Below are 12,449 nucleotides of genomic sequence, written 5' to 3'. Positions count from 1 at the left end.
GATAAAAGAAAATCGCAGGCTGTGCTGTTTACATTCTAATTCATAAGTGTTTATCCTAATTAATGGATGATTACCAGTCCACAATATCACTCAGACGAGCGTACGCGTAACCGACACGACGCAGGTGATTGTTGATAATGCGGAAGCCGAATGATCGCACTAAAGTTCTTACGCTCGCCACGCATACTCAGATTTCTTTTGGTACCAGACCTCCTTGACACTAGTGGTGATACAACACTGTTCGTAAAGTTAATTTCTCAGTTCTCAGTTCTCCCTTGTACGAGCGTGCGCGTAACCTTCGCGGCGCGGCTGATTGTTGATAATGCGGAAACGCGATGACCGAACGCACGTCCTCACGCTCGCTACAAGACACTGGCGCTTGTCTGCACTCTTTCGTGGTAACTAATTTCTACTGATTCACATCAGTTCATTCTTGGAGACCAAACACGGCGCGGATGATTCATGCTGTGCGACAAGCAACGAGAGGATACACAAATACGTTATCGGCGGCACTGCTCATTTTCAATTACATTTTGACGAACTTTCCTCTGAACCACTTCCATATTTCATCATTTTACTGTAATAGCACTCGTAGCAACACTTCAACCTCCGTACTAACAACTAACAACTAACTCACATATAGAGCTACACACTGCACAACATAACAGTTCCGTGTCCCCCGCTCGACTCGACAGACACAGCTGCTCCAAAGATACTCCACAACTAAGCCAGCGATATGACAATACGCTTAGAGTGTGTATTGACGATAGCAACACGTTACATGAGAGGTAGTCTTGTCACATAAATTGGAACATAATCAGCCCGTAAGAGCCGTCGTCTTTCTCTAGGAAACAATGAAAAACAAATGGTAACTCATCCCGTCCCGAGAGAGAGAGAGAGAGAGAGAGAGAGGGAACCAGAAAACTGAGATGACTTCTGGGAAGTGAAAATCACGAAAAGCAGTTGTTGGCATTAAGAAGTTTCGTAATGCGACCACCTGGACGGGAGCTACAGGACAAAACTTACCGTGTAAAGAGTTCAACAGTTACGAAAGCACAACTCCGGGTGCTCGTGGTGCAATCGACGTAACCGCATAAAAGACAAGACTGAAGTCACCATGAGAGCTCCACCACAAAACATCTTAACTATAAGTGACTCTACACATGGGTGCTTCCAAGGCGATGGGAGCCAGCCCATGTACAATAAACTCCCGCAATACTGCTAATACCGCCTTGAAGCCCACCAAGAACTGGAGCGGAATGGATTCCGGAGAGCATTTTCTGTGCTTTTGTAAACTCGGATGGAACACAGCAATGTGCGTCCTCTGATAGACCAGATTCCAGTAGCCAACTTGACTGTGGGTAGTAGCGAAAACTATTGCTGCTGCTTTCAGCAGGTCGGCAGCTCCGCCTCCTGGCTTTGAAGTGGGGAACCTGTCCTGGCCCCAGTTGCCAGTAACGTGGGCGGAACTGGTGTCCCCACACACCAGTTTTTCTGCAGCTACAATCTGAAGGCCCTGTATTTCTACATACTGTATTTTCGCTTTCTTATGAATTTTCTGAATTATATACCACGCTGTAATTTACACTTCAGCACTTTGCAGATGGTTCATTGAACCACTTCCATGCTGTTTCCCTACCGATCCATGTTCTAATAACACCTGGGGAAAACTAGCACCAAAATCTTTCCTACTGAGTAGCAATTTCTCTTATTAGTATCAGGGTGCGAGTTGGCAATATACGAGTATTTTCTAATTCTGTGGAGAAATTTGGTGACTAAAATTTCGTGAAACGATCTCGTCCCAACGAAAAACTTCTTTGTTTGTTGACTGTCACCCGACCTCGAGTATCATGTCTGTATCATATCACCTTTTTCGTAATGTTGCAAAATGGGCTGCCCTCCCCAATTTGGACTTCACTGAGTTCCAAATGATACACTTACAACTACACAGAACTCTGTTCTGACCACGACTGACACTCGCGATGTATGGGGAACTTTGTTTGGATACCGTTCCTGGTGCAACTTGGAGACTAGCCTAGCATGTGTATTTATTTTGTTGATGCACAAGTTTGTAGTGTTTTTCATTTGCTATTGGTTTATTTATCGCTTGTTATTTTTTTATTTGTAGTTCACTGTTGCAGTTTCAGTTTACGTATTTGAAGGGACTGACTGGAGGCGTGGGCGCTAGAAAATGGAGCTCTAACTGGAGAAATCGGAATGTTTCCTATATAATTTGTTTGAGATCAACGGAGGAGTGACAGCAGCGAAGGCAGACACATTTGCTCTGTGTGGTAAACACAGCACGGCAAGGCTTTTTTTGTTTTAAGGGAGCTCGTTTTGACATTAGTGACTCTTCGAGTTTAGGAAGACGTTCGGGATTTGAAGAAGATCGTTTAAACCCATTAATCCTCATTGATCCACCTTAGTGTACTCAAGAACTGCCAAATGTGGTCAACTGTGATCATTTCACTATCGGGCGACATGGGAAGGTTGAAAAATCAGATGTATTAATACCGCATCCTGTAAGCCAAACCACAATGTCAGCAGGTTGCATATTGTACATTTCTGATTGTTCGTCATCGATTGGTTCCTGAGCAATGCCGATCATTCCTATTCTGTATCGTTACTGGTCACGCGAAATGGTGTATTTTTGCTAACATAAGGAAAAGAAAGGAATAACTGAGCCCGAACAAAGCAGCAAATCCCTGTACAAAGACGTGCGTGCACACACAAAAGATAACCTTATGCTTCTGAAGGAACAGTGACTGTGTGGTGTACTACAAATTGCTTCCCCGAGATGTAGCCATCATTGCTGACATTTGTTGTCAACAACTGAGACGTCTTGCAGACACAGTCGAAGAACAACGACCAGGAACACAGCGTGAACTCATGCTGCCCACGTGCATTCTGCTAGATTGAAAAAAACTCTGTACAGGTGTTGGGCTGGGAAGCGATCTCGTACACTTGATCTTGCGCCCTAAGATCTTCACCTTTTCCCCTCTCCATGAAACAGCCTTCATGGAACTTCCTCTCCAGATGGAAATGCACTCCGAACGTGGTTCGACGAGTTATTCGTCTCGAAACCAAATGGTTTCTGTAGTCGCACAATCGAAAAGCTACCCCAGCGTTGGTAGCCTGTTCTAAATATTGAAGGAGATTTTAATATTGAGGACTGAAATGTCTGTTATATGTATCTGTTGTGTTTATTAAGCTTATAGAAAAGAGGTACGAACTTATTCACCAACTAAAATAGTATATCCTAGCATGCTATTCTCACGATATTTGCATATTTTTGTGCACATTCCTCCAGAACACAAGTATCACTCCGATACACACCAAAAGCAGCATGTGGAGCGTAGATGTAGACACAGTAGAGTACTTTCGAGCGGTACTATCCATTTCAAAGACGGTCAACGTGCTGTGAAACGTAGCAAGGTAGCGCGTAACCTAGGCCTGGCTGCTCGCCGGTTCGTCTTCCTGGCACCCGCCTTCCCTCCAAGCCGCTTCCTGAGGTGTAGCCTCGCCGGTGTCAGCTTCTTGCTGACTCGTGTTTATGATGCGCCAGCAGCCTCGAGCATATCACGCCGCCGTCTCGACGTGCGCCGTGCGTAAGCCAAGTCACATTAATTATACCACGGCTTGACAGCTCTCTCGCACGGCTCTGTGGCCTTATGAGTACGCAAACACGCACGCACGCACGCACGCACACACACACACACAACAACACACACACACACACACACACACACACACACACACACATTATCTGCAGCCCAGCTTCTTACATCTAACTTCTCTAATTATTACACTACTGGCCATTAAAATTGCTACACGAAGAACAAATGCAGATGATAAACGGGAATCCATTGGACGAATATATTATACTAGAACTGACACGTGAATACATTTTCACGCAGTTTGGGTGCATAGATCCTGAGAAATCAGTACCCAGAACAACCACCTCTGGCCGTAATAACGGCCTTGATTCGCCTGGGCATTGAGTCACACAGAGCTTGGATGGCGTGAACAGGTACAGCTGCCCATGTAGCTTCAACACGATACCACAGTTCATCAAGAGTAGTGACTGGCGTATTGTGACGAGCCAGATGCTCGGCCACCATTGACCAGACGTTTTTAATTGGTGAGAGATCTGTAGAATGTGCTGGCCAGGGCAGCAGTCGAACATTTTCTATATCCAGATAGGCCCGTACAGGACCTACAACATGCGGTCGTGCATTATCCTGCTGAAATGTAGGGTTTCGCAGGGATCGAATGAAGGGCAGAGCCACGGGTCGTAACACATTTTAAATGTAACGTCCACTGTTCAAAGTGCCGTCAATGCAAGCAAGAGGTGACCGAGACATGTAACCAATTGCACCCTATACAATCACGCCGAGTGATACGCCAGTATGGCGATGACGAATACACACTTCCAATGTGCGTTCACCGCCATGTCGAATCCCATTCGTGTACCCAGGTTTGTCGTTGAGTATACCATCGCAGGCGCTCCTGTCTGTGATGCAGCGTCTAGGATAACCGCAGACGTGGTCTCCGAGCTGATAGTCCATGCTGCTGCATACTTCGTCGAACTGTTCGTGCATATGGTTGTTGTCTTGCAAACGTCCCCATCTGTTGACTCAGGGATCGAGACGTGGCTGTACGATCCGTTACCGCCATGCGGATAGGATGTCTGTCATCTTGACTGCTAGTGATACGAGGCCGTTGAGATCCAGCACGGCGTTCCGTATTACCCTCCTGAACCCACCGATTCCATATTCTGCTGACGTCCGACCTTTATCAAAGTCGGAAACGTGATGGTACGCAATTCTCCTCCTTGGACGAGGCATCACAACAACGTTTCACCAGGCAACATCGGTCAACTGCTCTTTGTGTATGAGAAATAGCTTGGAAACTTCCTCATGTCAGCATGTTGTAAGTGTCGCCACCGGCGGCAACCTTGTGTGAATGCTCTGAAAAGCTAATCGTTTGCATATCACAGCATATTCTTCCTGTCGGTTAAATTTCGCGACTATAGTACATCATCTTCGTGCTGCAGCAATTTTAATGACCAGTAGTGTATATGAACTTTACAGACAGTCCTCATAACAACACAGAATTTTTATTTGTCAGGCATTAATGATGTTCGCTAAATGCGATTCTGGCGCAGTGCAGCAGAAACGATTCCCGGATGTAGCACTCTAGCACATCGACAGGGAAAAATCAAAATAATTCTTTTTTCATAAAAAAACAGTTGATTGTAGTGATTATATGGTTCAAGTGACAGTTGTTGAGGATAACGCATTGTTTTAGCAGTTCATCGTTCAGCGACGTGTCTGTAAAAACGTAAACTAATAAAAATTATACACGCCAGAGAGCAGGTAACACTCGTGTATTTCATGAACGTCTGTCGTATAGCACCGATGAAAACTCTATGATGCACTATAAAAAAATTTTCCGTATGATATCAATACGTTCACAATGAAGAAAATTGTATGACACTTCCATTCCGGAAGTGTTTGGCCCGATCTTGATGAACTTAAAAGGAAGTAATTTAATAGCCTTTAAATCAAACAGTTCGCAACCTTTTGGAAGAGGAAAATCACACAGTCCGTAGATATTTTTAGCGCCCTCGATCTAGAATAATGTTTTTCACTGAAGGGGCATAAAAGCTAAATTCTTTGCACGTTGTTTCCGGTATTATTCAACAGTTAAAGAAAGTAATGCGATAAGGAGGAAATGTCATTTCACCAAAGTCACGAATAACGTCCCTTAACATATTATGAATAATGGATGAAAAAAATCTATGTTTATAGATTATTTTAAAATTACATCGTCCATTTTTTATGTAACAGTGCTCCCCAAGAATAAATTTACTTTGCACTTCTTTGTTGAAAAGTCTTGACTTTTTTTAATACACTTTAGTGATATGACAGTCTTACACGTACGGCAGATAAAGGTAACGACCACGCATTCTTATTCGGTATCAGCTTTGGGCTAATCAGTAAAACCTTATTATGTCATTTTCCATTACTCTATCATTTATAACATCTAAGATGTTTAAAAATTCTTCGTGCACGCCAACGATGACCTGTTCTGCTACTTAAAGCAATTGTGTTCATCTTGCATTCATCACTAAAGGACCACTATCAGTTGCCTGTGGATGCTTCCAGTAAAATCAGAAGAGCAGTCTCAAACTGTAAGTATTTTTACATATACTTTTCCTTGTACTTTCGCCTATGCATTCTTAGATATATTTGAGTAGATCGGAATGTTGTCAGGAATAGAATCAGTAAGGTTTAACTGCGCCATTTGGAATGCTTACTGAAATTTTTAGGAGCTTTGAACAAAATTTTCATCTTGAATATGCTCCAACATTGTTATAAAAAGTAACAAAAGTGGTTTTTCCACTGTTTAATGAGTGGATTTTCAATTTTGTGTGTCTACGATGACATATTTCTAAAATACAGTAACTGCGGCGAAGCGTTCCATAAATCCGTCTATGATCCTAACGGCTCAGTGAAACTGGCATACGGATTTGGAATACTGTGAAAATTATTTCTGGTTAGGAGCTTTGAAAAGTTGACTGAAGTGCAACAGTCCTCACAATCGACTGACGCTGAATTTGATATTCTACAAATGTGTCACTGTGGCACTACAATGGACTTGTATGCTGGACGCCCTATCTCTATAGACGATCTTTTGAATTCCGATTTTTGTACATCGTGCTTTCTGGAACCGTCTTAGGTGAATACCGGTATATTTCTTTAGCGGTGCCAAAGAAGTTACACACTCAGGTGACGACAGTCATGGGATAACGATACGCTTACATAAGGCGGTAGCTTCGTGCGGACGAGGTATAAAAGGGCAATATATTAGCGGAGCTGTCGTTTGTGCTCAGGTGATTCATATGAAAACGTTTCCGACGTGATTATGGCTCCTCGATGGGAACTAACAGACTCTGGACGCGTAGCAGTAATTGGACGCATGGTGGAGTCCATTTCTGTAATCGTTAGGGCATTCAGCAGCCCGCTCTCCACAGTGTCGAGAGGGTGTTGAGAATACCGAATTTCAGACATTACCTCTCACCACGGACAAAGCAGTGGCCAACAGTCTTCACTCAACGACCAAGAACAGCGACATTCGCGTAGAGTTTTCAGTGCTGACAGACAAGCAACACTGCGTGAAATAAAGTGGGATGTACGACGAACGTATGCATTAGGACAATGAGGCGAAATACGGCGTTAAAGATCTATGACAGCAGACCACCGACGCGGGCAGTTTTGTTAACATGACGACATCGACTACAGCGGCTCTCCCAGGTTCGTTACTATTTCGATTGGACCGTAGAGAACTGGAAAACCGTGGCCTGATCGGATGAGTCCCGATTTCAGTTGCTAAGAGCTAGTGGTAGGTTTCGAGTGTGGTGCAGACGCCTTGTCAACGAGGCATTGTGGAAGCTGGTGGTGGTTCCATAATAGTGCGGGCGGTGTTTACTTGGAATGGACTGGGTCCCCTGATCCAACTGAACCGATCATTGACAGGAAATGGTTAAGTTCTGCTGCTTGAAGGCAATTTTCAGACATTTACGGACTTAATGTTCCTAAACAACGGTTAAGGTTCACAATGCGCCATTTCATCGGGCCACAACTGTTCGCGATTGGTATGAAGAACATTCAGAACTATTCGAGGGAATGATTTGGCCAGCCAGATTCAACGATAAATCCCATCCAATATTTAAGTGACATAGTTCGTAAACATGAAACATGAAGAGAATGGAAACTTTTGATGCTTGTGGAATATGAGCAATGATTAATTTTCCGAAGTTATGATGCAACAAAACTACAGATATTCACTGTCAGATCTGTGGCATTCACGTGGATAAGACAAAGAGTTAATAGGAGGTGGAAATGTTCAGTTCAGATCGTGAAATGCTATTAATACAGAAGAAATCGAGCGAACATCAAAAGAGAGTGATATACTGGAAGAATTCTGTAAGAGATATCAGATTTCTGCAACGAAGGTATATAAAACTGATCACAAGCTAGCACTTTTCAGCAATGGAGGAAGTTACGTAGAAGTTTTGGACGTTGTCAAAAATGGTTCAAATGGCTCTGAGCACTATGGGACTTAACTTCTGAGGCCATCAGTCAGCTAGAACTTAGAACTACTTAAACCTAACTAATCTAAGAACATCACGCACATCCATGCCCGAGGCAGGATTCGAACCTGCGACCGTAACGGTCGCGCGGCTCCAGACTGTAGCGCCTAGAACCTTGGACGTTGTTTCCATACGTGAAGAATAAACAGTAGCATTGTTATTATTCGCAATTTTTCAGTTTCGCCTCTATTAATATCCACATACATACGACATTTAACGGTGTACAATTTAACAGTGTACAATGATTTATTTACCCTTTAGTACATTGGCATTCACTAAGCAATATGTCAACGGATGAACCGAATCTCCTGCCAACACGATCCTTTTCTCATTCCTACATAACGTTGCATTATATGGTAGTATTCTTAGGGCCACATGTATATGTTCTCTTGATGCTCGAAGATGTGCCTTTTGCGCTAAGTGTAGCAAATGTCTCAAAGACATAAATTATGATACTAGGATCCTTTTCTCACTCATACATAACGTTGCATTATATAGTAGTATACTTTGAGCCCCATAGATATGTTCTCTTGATGCTCGAAGATGTAGCCTTTTGGGTTCAATAAAGCAAATGTCTCAAACACATAAATTATTATATTAGATTGTTAATACGAGATCTACACGGCATTGCCTTCATTAAATGATGACTATGAAGTATATTGCATTTAAATACAACTGTCTTAAAAATCTCGACGATTATACTTTTCAGCAGAGAAGAAGTACTTTATTTAGAACAGGTTCCTCAGTTTTAAACTCCACTACATTGTCCTCGAGACACATATGATTTATTTATTAGACAACTATATCTATGTAAATCGTTTCTCTTCGATTCTTCAACTCTTTGTCGGATTTGTTTTTAAACTTAGCATACTACCCGAGCTTTAAGCTGTTCTTCTAAATCTAAAACTGTAAAAAAATTCTCAACGTACTTGGTCTCAGGCCCCTTATGTGGATAAAGGATGTAATTAAAACTGTTAAGCAACAAAGTTTCGCAAGATGATTGCTTATTTTACTGTTCTTTTATCATTGATACCTGTAGCAAGCGGTATTATTGTTTTGAAGGTGCTTCCAGCTCCATTTACTCCTTTTTGCTGAGACTGATGTATGTATCAGAGCTAAGCAATAAACAGCAGTGAAGTTAGCAGAAGGAATCTTCTACAGATGAATTAAGCTTTCCTAGCAGCCATTCAAACCTATACAGTGTACTAAGTCGTTATGACGTTGGCAGCACTGCACATCCATTACGTAATTGCATCTACAGAAGATTTTCCCCTATTAAGTTTGATTACTTGAAAGCAGGAGACTTTGTGGTTAGGAGGGGAAGAGTAAAGTAGCAATATGGTAAGGGTTCAGCGATTCTCTAAACTTCATAGGTTTCATGTGTAATACAAAGCAGAAAGTGTGAATAAGTAAGCGTTAGAATATGACGGGAGAGCTGCGTTTAAAAACGCCATTGATCACAAAAGTATTAAAACAATTTAATATATGGGCCGAATAAGCATTTAACACAATAGCTTCGTCTCGAATAAATTTCTTTCCGGACAGAATGCTGACGTATGCTATGAAATGAGGTGACGTTTCGATAAATTTTGAAAGGTCCTTTTCGGGACGTCCAAATGTGGTATCAAATAAGCTCCATTCATTGATAGTGACGCAAAATAGTGTAGAAATTACATCAGTTCTCATCATTAGCAACTTTATATACTAGTGAGCAGAAGAATAAATCTGTAGAAGAAGAATCTATGGAATACCATATGAAATTAACGAAAGATGTGAATAGGAAATCTAATTGAAGCTAAAGGGACTAATGTGGGTTCCACCAACACAAAAGGAATTTAGGGTTATAATGACACTCGAACAATTCATTTAACTAAAACGAAACGAAACTTTCAGAATCAATCTTTTTTCTCAGCTGTCTTAAATTCCATGCACGATTCTCTCACGTATTATTTTCTTTAATGAATGACCAGCAGAGGAGAGAAAATAGAAGAATGAGGAGCACGGAAAATGATGCAGGGGAGATTAGTGCTTAACATTCCATCTGCGACGTGAGCTTCAGAAACTGAACACGAACGTGGCGATAGCGTGGAAGTAAGTCAGCCTTGTCTGTCTTCTTCAAAAGAGCCATGAGCCTTTTGGCGTCACTGAAACCCCTCAAAATCTAAATCCCGAAGGTCGAAGCAGTGCTTGAACTGCGGAACCCCACTCCACCCGGATGCGGGCTAATTGGCCTAACCAATACGCAGTCACCTAGGAGAACAAGAGGGATTAGTGAAAGCAGGAGGCGGTTGACGTCACGTGCGCTGTGGAAGTGATAAGGTTGTAACATTTTACAAAGATATTCGTACACAGGACAGAGTTAAATTTGACCGTTTACCAATTAATTAGGGTCTGAATTCGTTTAGCCTGAGCTGATGCTACTATCAAACTGGCTAGGACTGTAGGTACGAATGCGTTAAATTTAAAGTCATATTAATGAAAGGCAGACGCGTTTTCAACAATTAATCATAGTTTGTGATGTGTCCGTAGCCGTGAGGCTTTCATCTTCACAATATTAGCAAGCACTTTCGTTTAGATCTTGCATTTTTTAAAGTCTAGGCTATGATTTTCGTAAGCAGTTCCTACTGTTACGGCTTTTTAAACAGCTATTCCCCATCGCAGTCCAGCAGTTTTAGTGAAATACGGTAATGACCTCCATATCAACAATATGTTAAGCTCCTTTATGTTACTGCTACGTACATCGATGACTTTATTTTGCAGACGTAGAACAAGTAGAAGATATTTATTTTACGATGTCATGGGTAACAAACTCTTTGGAAAGTCTTGTGGCAAGAGCAAACTCAACAGAGGTGATAGTGGTTAGTCGGACGCACGGACAGTATAAAAATGACACTCGTCGTACTTCTGTATGTGAGGAATATGCTGTGTGTCTCGATTTCCCTCTTCCGTGATAGATGACTCGTCAATAATTTACAAGTTACAACAAAAAGGTATCTAGAAACTTTCGGGACATATACCTCACACAGAGAAAATACAGGACATTCGTGAAGTCTCTTTTCATATTCAAAAACGTATTACACAGGAAAATGAAAAGAAATTTATATGTGTTAAGGTTTTTGGCCATAACTGTTACACCTCAATATAGGCACGGTTAGATGGACGAAGTTTATGAGTACGATATTCGCTTTCCTGCCATGTTCACTGTAGCAAATGCTCAACAATTTTGGCAATGGCATCGTTAATTCTGTGCCTAAGTTCAGTGATGTACGGTACTTCTTTAATACAACCCCACAGAAAGGAGTTATGTAAGGTGAACGAGGTAACTAGGGCATTGGGCTACACTTCCAATGCACTGGCATGGAAATGCTTCTTTTATGAACTCACTAACATGCATTCTATAATGCAATGGTGCCTTACCAAACTGGAAAATGATGGTCTGTTGAAGGTCTTGTAGTTCTGGCGTCTCGTAATGTGTTAAAAAAGTTACCGATGAATGTTTGCAGACATCTCACCGAAAAAAAGGGCCAATGGTGCGATTACACGCATGTTTATTACATCGCTGAAGTTCCCTAGTACATTGTTTTCTGATTCCCGGGTTCTGACATTGCGAAAGGAGAAATGTTGCCTCATCAGTGAAAACGACTTGGTCGAGAAATATTTCATGCGTGGATATTCTTTCCAGCACGTTTAATGCAAACTGTTTTTCTGTTTCCCGGGTTCTGACATTGCGAAAGATAAAATGTTTCCTCGCTAGTGAAAACAACTTGGTTGAGAAATATTTCACGTGTGGTTATTCTTTCCAGCACGTTTACTGCAAACTCTTTTCGTCTTAGTTTATCAATAGCCACAAATTCCTCTAACAGTGACGCATTGAAAATGCAGAATCGCAAATTTTGGTGTAGGACTTTGTGGACTGTTTAAAGCTGTAGCTGTAACTGCCTAACAGCAACACGGAGTGACTTTCTCGGTGAATGATCGTATTGTCTTACACGAAGTATTCGTCAGAGTTCTCCCATTCTGTCCGTCACCACAAATTTCCTGTGCCATGTTACAATTGATGAACGCGAGTGTGGAGCTCTTTCATACTGCGTCCTGAAGTTTCGCTGAGTCTGCATGCCCGATTTTGTTTCAGTAAAAAATAACTCATACACATAGTGTTTTCTCTTCAGGAGGAGTCAATTATGGAGTTCGTTTCATTGTATCTCATCGATCAACAGGATACGTGAATTTTACAAATGCAATCAGAACAATTGCTTTTGTCGTAAATTTTTGAAACTGTAAAGAAGCTTCC

The 12,449-nt window shown here is 41.9% G+C and overlaps 1 protein-coding gene across 1 annotated transcript in view; it reads left to right on the top strand.

The window, feature by feature from the left end:
- Positions 1-12,449, top strand: part of LOC126336803 (brain-specific angiogenesis inhibitor 1-associated protein 2) — a 555,994-nt gene that overhangs the window by 164,197 nt on the left and 379,348 nt on the right. The window lies entirely within an intron of this gene.

The sequence above is a fragment of the Schistocerca gregaria genome, chromosome 2 (genome assembly GCF_023897955.1).
Source record: "Schistocerca gregaria isolate iqSchGreg1 chromosome 2, iqSchGreg1.2, whole genome shotgun sequence".
Lineage (NCBI taxonomy): Eukaryota > Metazoa > Arthropoda > Insecta > Orthoptera > Acrididae > Schistocerca > Schistocerca gregaria.
Note: the sequence above shows the minus strand (reverse complement) of the source record. Positions and strands in the feature narration are given on the sequence as shown.